The sequence below is a fragment of the Dermacentor silvarum genome, chromosome 4 (genome assembly GCF_013339745.2).
Source record: "Dermacentor silvarum isolate Dsil-2018 chromosome 4, BIME_Dsil_1.4, whole genome shotgun sequence".
NCBI classification, from domain to species: Eukaryota; Metazoa; Arthropoda; class Arachnida; order Ixodida; family Ixodidae; genus Dermacentor; species Dermacentor silvarum.
In genome coordinates this window covers 31,788,386-31,800,469 of record NC_051157.2, presented here as the reverse complement: position 1 = coordinate 31,800,469, position 12,084 = coordinate 31,788,386, and the positions used below count along the sequence as shown (strand labels likewise).

At 45.9% G+C, this 12,084-nt stretch overlaps 1 protein-coding gene across 1 annotated transcript in view; it reads right to left on the bottom strand.

The window, feature by feature from the left end:
* The window catches only part of LOC119449721 (fatty acid hydroxylase domain-containing protein 2), an 81,181-nt gene extending 69,307 nt beyond the window's left edge, over positions 1-11,874 (bottom strand). Inside the window, exon 1 of the mRNA XM_037712959.2 lies at positions 11,738-11,874. The gene's annotated coding sequence lies outside the window, so the exon portion shown is untranslated. The remainder of the gene's footprint in view (positions 1-11,737) is intronic.
* Between the last annotated feature and the right edge of the window lie 210 nt (positions 11,875-12,084).

The window sequence follows — 12,084 nt, the reverse complement described above, 5'->3', positions numbered from 1 at the left end:
CACCCGCTGCGTGGGAGCCGGATACTCTACCACTGAGCCACGCAAGCGCTTACTATCGGGTCGGGGAAAATACCCATATATAAGGCAAGCACGCAGGGGGAGACGACTCGAGCCTCCGCCAGTATGGTGGCGCCAACTAGGTAAGATACCTGTAAAGGCGGCGCGCCCAACATGTAAGTTGCAGTTCTAAGGCTTGATCGGGCTCAGGAGACTGCTGTGCAGAGAGCATTACAAGCCGCAGCTCGCCGTCGACGCCGGGCGGACAGTTCAGATCGTTCTCGTCAAAACGAGGCGAACAGACTGCCGCGCGAAGACCCAGTTGGGCGTGGTGCCCAAATTGGAGCTACTCTTGAGCCGCTCCACCAGCTTATGCTGTGACTGTAATGCGTGTGCCGCGTAGGCCTGTTACTTTTTTTTAGAACATGTCTGTTCGTTATAATCGGGATCGACAGCAGAGGGAGGAAAAAAATTTTTTTAAAGAGATGAGAAAGCTGAACAAATAAATCGGTGCAACAAAAGACACAGACGCAGAAAGGGAGACAAAGACAAGAAAGGGAGAATTCGACTTCTTGAGCAACCGCCTTTGGTGTACACGTGCTACATATTGTTCTGTATGCGTATGCGTGACAAGAGAAGATATATGTAGAATACTTCCCTGCCATTAAACATTTGTCAGTAGCGCTTGCCTTTGTCTCCCTTTCTTGTGTCTGCGTCTTTTATTGCGCTAAGTTACTTGTTCAGCATATGGGGCAGAAACTTGGAGGTTAACAAAGAAGCTCGAGAACAAGTTGAAGACCGCACGAAGAGCGATGGAACGCAAAATGTTTGGCCTAACGTTAAGAGACAGGAAGAGAGCGGTGTAGACCAGAGAGCGAACGGGGATAGACGATATTCTAGTTGACATTAAGAGGTAAAAATGGAGCTGGGCAGGCCATGTAATGCGTAGGATGGATAACTGGCGGACCATTAGAGTTACAGAATGGATACCTAGAGAAGGGAAGCGCAGTAGAGGACAGCAGAAAACTAGGTGGGGTAATGAAGCTAGGAAATTAACAGGCACAAGTTGGAATCAGCTAGTGCAAGACAGGGGTAATTGGAGATCGCAGGGAGAGGCCTTCGTCCTGCAGTGGACATAAATATACGCTGATGATGATAATGACGATGATGACTTGTTCAGCTATGCAAAACCAACTAGCCTAACAATTATTTATTCCAGAAAAGAAAGGAGCGGTAAAGAAGGAGGGCGAGCAGACAAACACCCTGTTTGCTACCCTACGCAGGAGAGAAGGGTAAGAGGCTGTAAAGAGCGAACGAGAAGAGGGTGAATACTACGTTCGCACGCGAGCCTAAGTTCACGACGTGGCACCAGACGTTCGTCACTCAGGCCAACGCTGCAATAAGTGCTTAAGTAGGTTGCGTGCCGCTGTCGCCTAAACTATAAACCATCTCATGGAATACATTGCCGTTGTGATTCATTGCGTTAACACATTGCGGGTACGGAACAGACGCGACGCCCGCTAGAGATGCGGTTCCTGCAGTGAATGCTTTATCGGCCGGCGCCTATATAAACTGGCCAATGAGGGTGACCTGCAATGCGCGCGGTAAAATGGAGATGTGCCGAATTTCAGTGGAAAGTATACGCAGCATTCTTTTCAGTATTCTAACGGGGCAAAAAATAACCAGCGTTGGGGCGACAGCGTTATAGAGGAAGGAGACGAGGGCATCGGGAAAATATCGCAAAACCCCAACAGTGGGTTCGTGCCATTTTGAAGAACGTAATCATCATCATTATCGTCACCATTGGAGTTCTCTTACCTCAACAAACATGACAATAGTTATTAATGTTTTAGCGCAAGATCTACCAAAGCACACAGGGACACGAACGGGACCGGCTTTTGCGCTAAAACAGCAATAAGTATGGATTACCAACAATCCCGAACCAACGCTTTGCTCTGAAACATGACAAGACGGTTACTCAGTCCACGTATACGTAGATACGCTGCTTTCGGCGTCTAACCGGAATACATAGACGAAAAACAGGTTTTTCGGGTCCGCAGTCTACAAGTATAGATAATAAGAACCGACTTTAAAAGCAATTACGTCCCTAAGAATTCGTTTCACGAGAATACGACAGAGCGTGACGTTCGTCTCTCAGGAAACGTCAGAGCCTCGTCGTTGACTTCTGACAGGCCAAAAGAGGATCCGCGAGAAATAAATGGACGTCGGGTTTTCCCAGAAAGAGATGAACTAAAAAGCATTTGCGTTCGTCACAGTTTAAAGCTAGCCAATAAAATAAAACGCGCCGTTTGAAGACAACTAGAACAGAAATCTAGAAATGAGCCTGTAGTTTCTCTTCCCTGCCCTTGACGTGGGTGTAATCTCGAGAACCAGGGCAAACACAGGACGAGAAAGCTCGGTATTCTGTCATGTGTAATAGCGCGCTTACGCACGGGAGTGGCGTAAGCAGTAAGAAGCGAGGAGCGTGTCGGATGATTGTGTGCACAAGGAGACAAAAAACGTGACGTTAGCCCGGTAAAGTGCGAGTCAACGGCTAGAAGCAAATGTTACCCGATTTCCTTAAACTCGGAAAGCCTTACCGAAAGTATACGTACGTGCTTTTCATGTCAGGGTAACTGTTTTTGAGTGAAGCAGGTGTATAAATGGCAACTAAACCATTGTTTCATAGCAATCTTGAAGAACCGACAAGGGTTGAAAATGGTACGGTACGGTGTTGCTCTTGTGTGTCTCCTTCTGAGAAAGGGCCATTTCTTGACTGTTTCGTCATGAACACCGCCTGACTATTACATGTAACTGGGACCACAGCGCTTAAACGACGCGGACGAAAAAGAACGTCAAGAACGATGCGTTTTCTTGCAATTGGATTTTTATCTTGAGAGTGAAATATTTATACCGGAAATAACAACAGCATGTGTCGACTCACGGAAACAGACAGGGCAAATCACCGCACACACGTGTTTGGTCCAGCAGAGTTCAACTAAGCCATTTCCCTTCTACTCAATGCTACGTACGGCGCACTGACGCCGGTAGCATCCGCTTGATCAAGCTCGCGTCAGCGCCTTGTCCGTAGCATTGAGCAGAAGGGAAATGGCTTAGTTGAACTCTGCTGGACCGAACACGTACGTGTGTGCGTTGATTTGTCCTTTCTGTTTCCGTGTGTTACCACGTGCTGTTGGTTTTTCAGTACAAATATGTCCCTTCCTAAAATAAAGATTCGGTTGAAAGCGCACCGTCCTTGTCGTTCTTCCTCGTCACAGTAACTGTATCAAACAAACTGGCCCAAAAGTCTGTACTCTTGAGTATAAAGATGTTTGGACCAGTTTGTTTGATGCAGTTACTGGGCCGAGGAAGAACCACAAAGACGGTGCGCTTTCAACTGAATTTTGCCGTGGAAAAAGCCATGGGGGAAATGCCGTTGGAAAAGCCAAGTGCTGCAAGAAGTCTGACTATGAACAAAAGGAAACTATAAGCAATACGTTGACAAAGTCCTCGACGAAGTGGTAATGCAACACGCTTTCTAAAAAAATCTCACAACAATCAAGACTGCCGGTCCCCCTTTCACCCAAGAGGAAGTGATGATGCTTATTAAGGCCCAGGATCAGACCTCTCAAATCCTGGCAGTCCAGAGGGCCCGCGAGAGGGCCATCAGGTTTGACCTGATGGTCCCCGAGTGGGCCTAGCCAGGTGACGTCGAGTTTACTCGCGTCTATTGTGGACCCAATAGAGTTCACTCACTCACTCACTCACTCACTCACTCACTCACTCACTCACTCACTCACTCACTCACTCACTCACTCACTCACTCACTCACTCACTCACTCACTCACTCACTCACTCACTCACTCACTCACTCACTCCCAACAATTGTTTATGGTTTGTTCAAGGTCAATGCAACTAATTGGCTGTGTTTAAGCCGTCTCTAAGTGTGCACTGTCGGATGCCGAGAACACCACCAGAAGAGGACCTTTCATTAATTTTTACAAGCTGCACTTCCCCCCCCCCCTTTTTTTTTTTTTTTGAATGTGTAGTAGACTGGCGTTTTTGCACTCCGCCACTACCTCAAAATACGACTGGGATTCGATTTTGTGACCTCGTGCAGAGCAGTCAGGCACCATATATGTAGCCAGAGAGCCACCGTGGTGTACACGCTTCAGGTCAGACATGCACTCTTAAAAGAGTGAACAATTTCTTTTTATCCACAAGCAAATCACTCATAGAATGTACATACTGCTGCTAAAAATCAAGTGCGAGCGAGGCAATCCATGCAAGAACAAAAAAAAAAAGAAAAGAAACGCTAGACCTTTCCTGGCGTTTTTCTTTGCGTTCTGCGCGTTCATGTTTCACGACTAAGAGCGGGGTATCTCATAGCAAAATTATAGCGACATATACACTAGTAGGAATATCTGCACCTTCAAGCACAAATCTTGCGCTTTTGCGGTTATGGTTTGAAATTCATCGATCGTGTTTTATTTGCCCGCGATCGTACAGTCAGCCACAAAAGCTTATGGGATGTGGGATTTCCGAAAAAAAAACTGAATTCGCGCGAAGACCGGGCACATATACTACATCCTCGAATTCGTAGTTTAAGATAAAATTCAATTCTGGTGTCTTACGTGTCATAATCACGATTTGATTATCAGGCACGCCGTAGTGGGGGACTCTGAATTAATTTTATTTCCCTGGTGTTCTTTACCGTGCACAAATGCGCAATACAAATGCGGCCGCCGTGGGCGAGAATTGAAACCGCGACCTCGCAGCGGCATAGCCCTTAAACTATCACGGCGGGGTCATTCGCAGTTTCAGCGTGGGGTAGCCTTTGCGACCTACAATGTGATACAGCAAGGCCTTATATTTCAATATTCACCGTTACAAATCATTCGAAGATAGGGCTCAAATTCTAAAGCGCCATATATTACCTTACCACAGAAATTCACGTTTGCCGTGGAACACGCGTGTCCCGTTAACTTTTGCGGCCGACTGTATACCTTATATGCATGGTAGAGCTTGTCACGACTGCAGTATTTACACATCAAGATGATCGTGCAATTAAATATTATAAATTATGCCCTTCTGCTTAAGACATCCATATGTGAATTGGATCACTGTTATATCTAAAATGACGCATTCTTGGCAATACGTTTCTTTGGTCTTAGTGCATCTCTGTTCTCCAACGCTTGACCATCTTTCGCTACCGTTTCGGCGCCGTCGCCGCCTTTTCTAGGAGCCAAATCAGCGACAGAACACACTTTCTCCTATTACCTCGCATGAAGTGTAGTTGCGGCGAAAGACTTGCCCTTTCGGATAAGCTTTTGTTTATCATCCTATGTGCATCCAGATGACATTCCTCTTTCGCAAAAGTGTGTTGCTATAGAAAAATCGGGATAATTCCTGGACCGTTCGGTGCCGCCGCTCCAGACAACGCCAAGAATATACAGTCTTGTATGCCCTACAAATGAATGTATATCTGTCTCTACTTGAAATAATGAAGCAAAGAAATGGAAAAAAACTAAATTTCATGTAGCTAAATGCACGCAGCACCAGTTTCTAAATAATTACGAGACAATCCTTTTATTCACTCTTTTTTTTTTCTTGTTTCACTTTTCGGTTTGCTTTCGGTTAGTGATAATGAAAAGAACGTTATTGCCAGAAGGCAGCAAAAGAGCGTGCCTAACCTCTTGAATTCTTCTTCAGTGCAAAATAAAACACAATAGCACATACTTTTTATTGTCAAATAAGCAAACTCACATTCAGTCATAGAGTACTGCAAATAAAGCTCGAAAGCTTTAGATTCCGCGTGAACATACGAATCATATGAAAGAAAACCAGCAGCATTGTTAAATGTCTCGTCGTCTCTCTCCGTATTAAAGCGTCTACCAACATTCCGCAAGGTTAAAAATAATTCCAAGCTTGAGAAAGAAAAACGTTGCCGCTAACGGCGAAAACTTGAGAAAGACAAGTGCACATATTCGAGAAGATTATGCCTGACCAAGTACGCCCCCTCGGGGGCTACCAAAGGCCACACTTCTTGGAATTCACTCCAGATAATTAGACGAGTTCTTCTGATGTACGATGCTATATCATGCGCAAACAGAATCTCATCCATTTACTCTGCTTCTATGTATAAATAGGGTGAGCACGACCGGTTGCTTCAGCTAGCCTCTCTACAAGGTGGTAAAAGGATCCGCTGTCCATTCCGTCTTTGAAATCTCAGTTGTAACACATCGGGAAAGATTGAAACGTGCACAATCTGCATAAGGTCATTTCCCTTGGAACTACTACAAAGCAAATCTGTTGTGCAGTAATGGAGCGAGGGGTAAAGTGGCCGAGACAAATGAGTATCATCTTTCTTTCTTTTTAATATGTCAGAACGTTAATATTTTGCTAGAACAGTACTACATGAGTTCACTTTTTGATAACATGACTTTGGTTATTATTGTTTGTTTGCAGAACACGGCCTTTTTTTTTTTTTTTTCTCCGGCGCTTCTCTTCTGTCAGCCGAATATTGTAGTTTTTCATTCGTAGTGTGTATTGTGGTTTTTCATGTCTATGTCCAAGTTTGATTTGTCTCTCAAATTGCCCTACTAGAAAGTAATATTTTTCAATTGGACCCAGTGCTATAGCTTTCTGCTATGGCTCCCAAAATTGCTTTTACGTCATCTTCATAATTTTTGTGTGGCAAATAAAATCCAATTCAATTCAAACGATACGAAGGCACTGCATTCATGACAACCTGAGATTCCTGCACTCGTCTAGTCGGTTTCCCGTTAGATTAGCACTGTTCGCAAGCTCTGGAAAGAGAGGCTAACTCTCTCCCTCACTATCCCCAGTTTTCTAGCGCCAGGAGTTCCACTATGCGACGCACCTAGGAGTCGAAGGCTCAGCAACGCTTAGGAGCTCCCAGCTGCTATGTTTCTCTTTGAAAAGGTTCTACGTTTTTCGTCAAGTTGACATTTTCAGCCAGAAATAGCAACAACACTCCACTGATTATGAAAGATGAGTGTACCAACGAACAGAAAGCAGAAATTATTGTGTAAATGAGCTTGGTTCTTTCAAGGGGCGCTGAAACGTGACTCTCTACTATCACCGCAGCTAAGTCCCCTTAACCTACTGAGCCGCATAGCGCTCCACGTAATATGTGCGCTAGCGTCAGAAAGGATGCACGTAAACGATACATGCAGAGCAACGTGGGCTGCTATAGCAAACAGCACGATGCGCCTCGAAATTTGCGCTCTTGGAGAGGCTATAGATAGCCGTCGCCCTTTCAGAAGAAACAGCTTGCGCCCGCGATCAACCTGTCAACTTCGAGAAGGAAAAATATCGATCGCGATGTCGAGCGTGAAATTTATATTTTCGGCGTTCCCCGTCTAAATACACGGTTCCTAAGAAAATCCTCCGTTTGACAGCCACTAAACACTGAAATTACAGGGACTGACCATCTTTCTCTTAGACGAAGACATGAAATTATAGTGGCCGTAGGCCCCGAGTTTTCGGTTCGGTTCTGAACAACGACGTACAAGAGCGCAAACGTTGCAAAACAATTGGATTCTGAGGGTTCAATGCCTTTTTCACACAGAAAAGAAAAAAAAAAGCTTTAAAAAAGGGACAACGCCGACGACCATGCAGGATCGTGTCCCGTTGGCTGCCATAGATAAGAAAAAGGTAAGAGGGATTACAAGGATATGGAGCCTTGGAAGAAAGACATTGAAGATATATATACAAAATCACGTGAGCTTACACGCAGTGAGGCCGTCGCGCATTTTGTTTGTCTCGAAAAATGGCATGAGCGCTTCCTGATAGTTTTCTGCGTAGATGGCTTTCTATATCAGCTGGAATTCGATATGTCGTGGACAGACGGGCTTTGAATCCGGCTTAGGCTGGCATCGGTATTCGCCCGTTGAACAAAGAGTAGAAGTGTTCCTTAGCCTTTCGCAACCACAAAAGTAGAATGTGGAACTGTCAGTTGTTCCTTCATATATGACTTACAGCGCTACAGAGAAATGGTTGAAAGAATTGGTTGGTGAAAGGCAGCGGAGAAATGAACAGAGCATTCGAGGAAGCGGTTAACCGAGATGTAACAAGGTCATTGCAGAAAACAGATTCGAGATGGGAGAGTCTGGGTGGCTGTCAAAGTTAACAGGAAAAGTTTCAAAGAGGTGTTCCACATCCACCGTCGTGTCCTCAAGAGACGCCGACTAGCCCTGTCAAGGTTAATCGACATGTACGCCTAATACGCAAAAAAGTGGGTAGCTCGCGTTTCGCCAGTACTGCGTCTCCGAGCGCTGTGTTGAAAAGCATGGGTAGCAGCTCTAGTAGCTCTAGATACAGATGTGAACACTCTTTGCGCTTTACACACTGCCCACTCTCCTTAATTACGCTATCGTCCGCCACAGTGAGCGCAGATCAGAGCATCCCATCTGTCATATCTGTGGCGTGCTAAACCAACGCCTCCTAGATATCAGGCCTGTGCACTCTGCTTTATGACGTCATGGTATACTTGGACCGAAACGACACGTGACGAAAGCGGTAACACCAAAATCACCGCAGTTTACTCGGAAACTTCCCCATTAAATTATATATGGCAGTCTGGCAAGGTATCATGACGTCATGGATCGAAGTGCACAGGTCTTGTGCTCTCTAGGAGGCGTTGGCTAAACACATAACGGGAACGTCTCCGAGGTCTCACGTAAGACCACGTGCGCCTGCTCTTCCAGCTTGCACTTCCAAAGTTTCGCGCAACTTTGGTAAGATTAATGAATGAATTTAAAGTTTCCCCAGACAATCTTTAAATGCCTCGCGGTATCTCACATTGAGCCTGCTCTCCTGCCAGTACTAAGCTCATTGGGAAACACCACCGGCGCGTTGCGTGCTACGAAAGCGCTACTGGTGTTTCGAAGGTCTGCAGGCCTTAAATGACACTAAAGAGAAACACTGACTCATTTTATATTGATAAAGTATTCATGAAGACCTCTGGTTTTGTTGATTTGGCGGTAATGGTATGATTATTAAAAGAACGGATGAAGGTGAGAGTTCTACTTTTCGAATTTCGCGCCGAAAACCCAAGCGTCGGGACGTCAGCTTGACGTCACTGATTTTATAGTGTATTTTAGCATTTCAGCCGTTGTAGTTCAGTAAAATTTCTGGGAACGTCCTAAGCCTAGCCTTTGAATTTTTTTAATAGAGTGGACTCCTTTTATAACCAATAAAATTTGACTAGGCCCGAGCAGACGGTGTCAAATTCCATGATGTCACCGGGACTTGGAGCGGGAACTTCAAGGCGGCATCGCCACCCGTCTTTCGGTTTTGTGTCTTTTCGAATTACAACGATTATAGTTTTCATTCAGTCTAGAAAGCTTTCAAAAAGCACACACTAGCACTTTAAAAGTAACTTGAGCTAACCTCCGCTGTGACCAGGGTACAATTAATATTATTTTTTCCGTAAGCTAATGGTTATCAATTAAGCTTGTCGAGCATATTTCAGAGCGCTTTTCGTTGTACACTGAAACGATGTCAATCACACAAAGGGTGCACAATCATCAATTTGCATCCAAAGGCTTCACATTCTGTACTTCTGGCCATTCCGATGAGGGAGCACTTTTACACATTTATGGGTGTATAAAGGTGTTCGGTTGTCGCATGGCAAACACCCTCCCGTTTAAGGGGTTAAAAATTAAAATTAAATTATAGGGTTTTACGTGCCAAAACCAGTTCTGATTATGAGGCACGCCGTAGTGGGGGACTCCGGAAATTTGGACCACCTGTGGTGTTTAAGGGGTACGGTCAAATTGTTGGAACGGTTGGAACCAATGATGTCATCTTGTTTGCCGACTTTTTCTTGCAAGTAAATATTATGACAGCTGTGACAAGCGGCATAAGAAGTGCATTAAATGAAGTTTCATATGTATCTCTGTGAAATTCTCCTGTCGGATATTTCAGTGCGCCCAAGGCTGTCGGAATGAATACATAGTTTTCAACTGCGTCTTTTGTCATCGCACGTCTAGTTAGAGCTCCGTTGTCGTCCTCTATAAACTTTCGGAAGGCCCTAACGGTAGGGGTGTTACCCATGTGACAAGCAAACACCCTTAAGGGTGCAAACCAGTAGCGCACCCAGGATCTCTGCCAGGGGGGGGGGGGGGGGGGGGGGTTGACAGTTTGCCAATATCATCTAAACAGCACTAATTTCAATTTCTTCACGGGAAATTGGCAAAAAATTCGATTTTTGCGCAAGTTTGTGAGTGTGCAGACGATTGCGCGTCTTACATCTTAGTTGCAGTACTCAAAGGCGCAAGGAAAGAAGGGTTAAACAAAAAAAAAAAGGGGGGGGGGGGGTTACAACTCCCGAATCCCCCCCCCCGTCGGTGCGCCACTGGTGCAAACATTTTTAGAATGTAGGCATTAGTGAATGCTACTCCAAACCATAGACGACAAGCGAGGGTTATCTCCCGTCGTAGTAAGCTGTGCGGAAAGCAGAGCTTTAGGTCAGGGAACAAAGGCGCTGGTTTGTAAAGTCTGCCAAAGTTCATTGGGCTAATGTAAGCTCGCGATGCCATGCAGGCGATCAGCCAGGCTAACTTCCCCAGCTTATCATTAAAGCATGTGATGATTCTTTACCCACGTACAGTATGTAATAAATACGAAATGGCGTCGTTACATAGGCAGATGCCTATACAGTAAGGGAAGTGCGCCGTCCTCATGTTATATCTCGGTCTCATTTGATGGCAGCATGCTAACTGAGTGTTCCCTATAAGAGTATGCCATAACGTCGTTCGTCAGCAATCGTTATGTCCCCCCACAGTGAACCAGGGACGGATGTGGTAACGGAAAGGCGTGACGTGAGCTCTTAAATGCCGATGCTATAAAACGAAGTGTGTACGTTATAGTCTGCTCTAAGAAAGAACACTCAGTCAGTATCTTGCCATCCCTTGGGTTAGAGATATATATCACGAAGTTCGCCCGCAGACGATTTTTCTTTTTACGTATATAAACGTGCGCCTATATAATGGCGCCGTTCTGGCTTTATTGCACACTGTACGCGAGATGGGATGTGTTACATCCAGCGTGCTTATTATTCGCGTCCGATGCTCTCGCGCCGTCCGCCACACTAAAGCAGTGCCACATGTCTGTTTTATTATTGCTAAAAAATGTGCACACAAAAGTAAATGTCAAAGGACAAATCTATACAACGCATAACCAGGCATTGTCGTTCCCGTTAAGTTTGCGCCGACGAAAGAGCTGTTAGCAAATGTGTTCACTCGTTAGCTATCGCAACACGTACCGCCAGCTACTGCATTTAATTACGTTTCATTTGACCACATAATTGCGAGAAGAAAACGCGAACGCCGTGAGAACCGCGTCATTAGCGTACAAATTAGTGCCTCCGCGACGCACCATCACGGATCACAATTGCGCTGATCCGAGAGTTCTCGACCAAAGGCCGTAATCCCGCAACAACGGAATTTCTGATTTTGTCCCCGCCGGAAGATCTCTCTCTCTCTCTACACTCGCTCAAGCAAAGCGCGTTTACCGAGACCGACAACAACGCCGGCGTCATCAAATGCATTCCAGCTCATCACTTCTGTGCCTCGACGGCTGTACCATATACCTATCAGGTGATCTCAAACCAACGACGGAAGCTTTGTCCCGCGTCATTCCCGGCTACAGCATACACCACGTCATCAACGAACGAACCAGGCACGCGCGTTTAATGAGGAGCACGGAATACCTGAGCGGTCACGGCGCGTCCCTGCCGCTAAACGCATCCGCTTCGCACAGGTGATTGCTCCGGGAGTCGAGCCGCTTCGATTGTCCCCGCAGTGTCGGGCACGATGGAATTGTCATCTTGCTCCTCGCGGAGAGACGCGTGCCGAGCAGGCGTCGCCCACGCCGGTTGGTCACGTGGTGCCGTCGAGAGAGAGACAGCCTTCTGCATCCCTGCTTTTGTCACCCTCCCAACAGCACTTCTACGGGGTTAGTACATTTCTTCTTGCCCCAGACGTATTGTCTCTCTCTCCCTCATCCTCGTCCTCGTGTCAGCGGATGTTATCTCTCCATCGCTTGACGCCACACTCT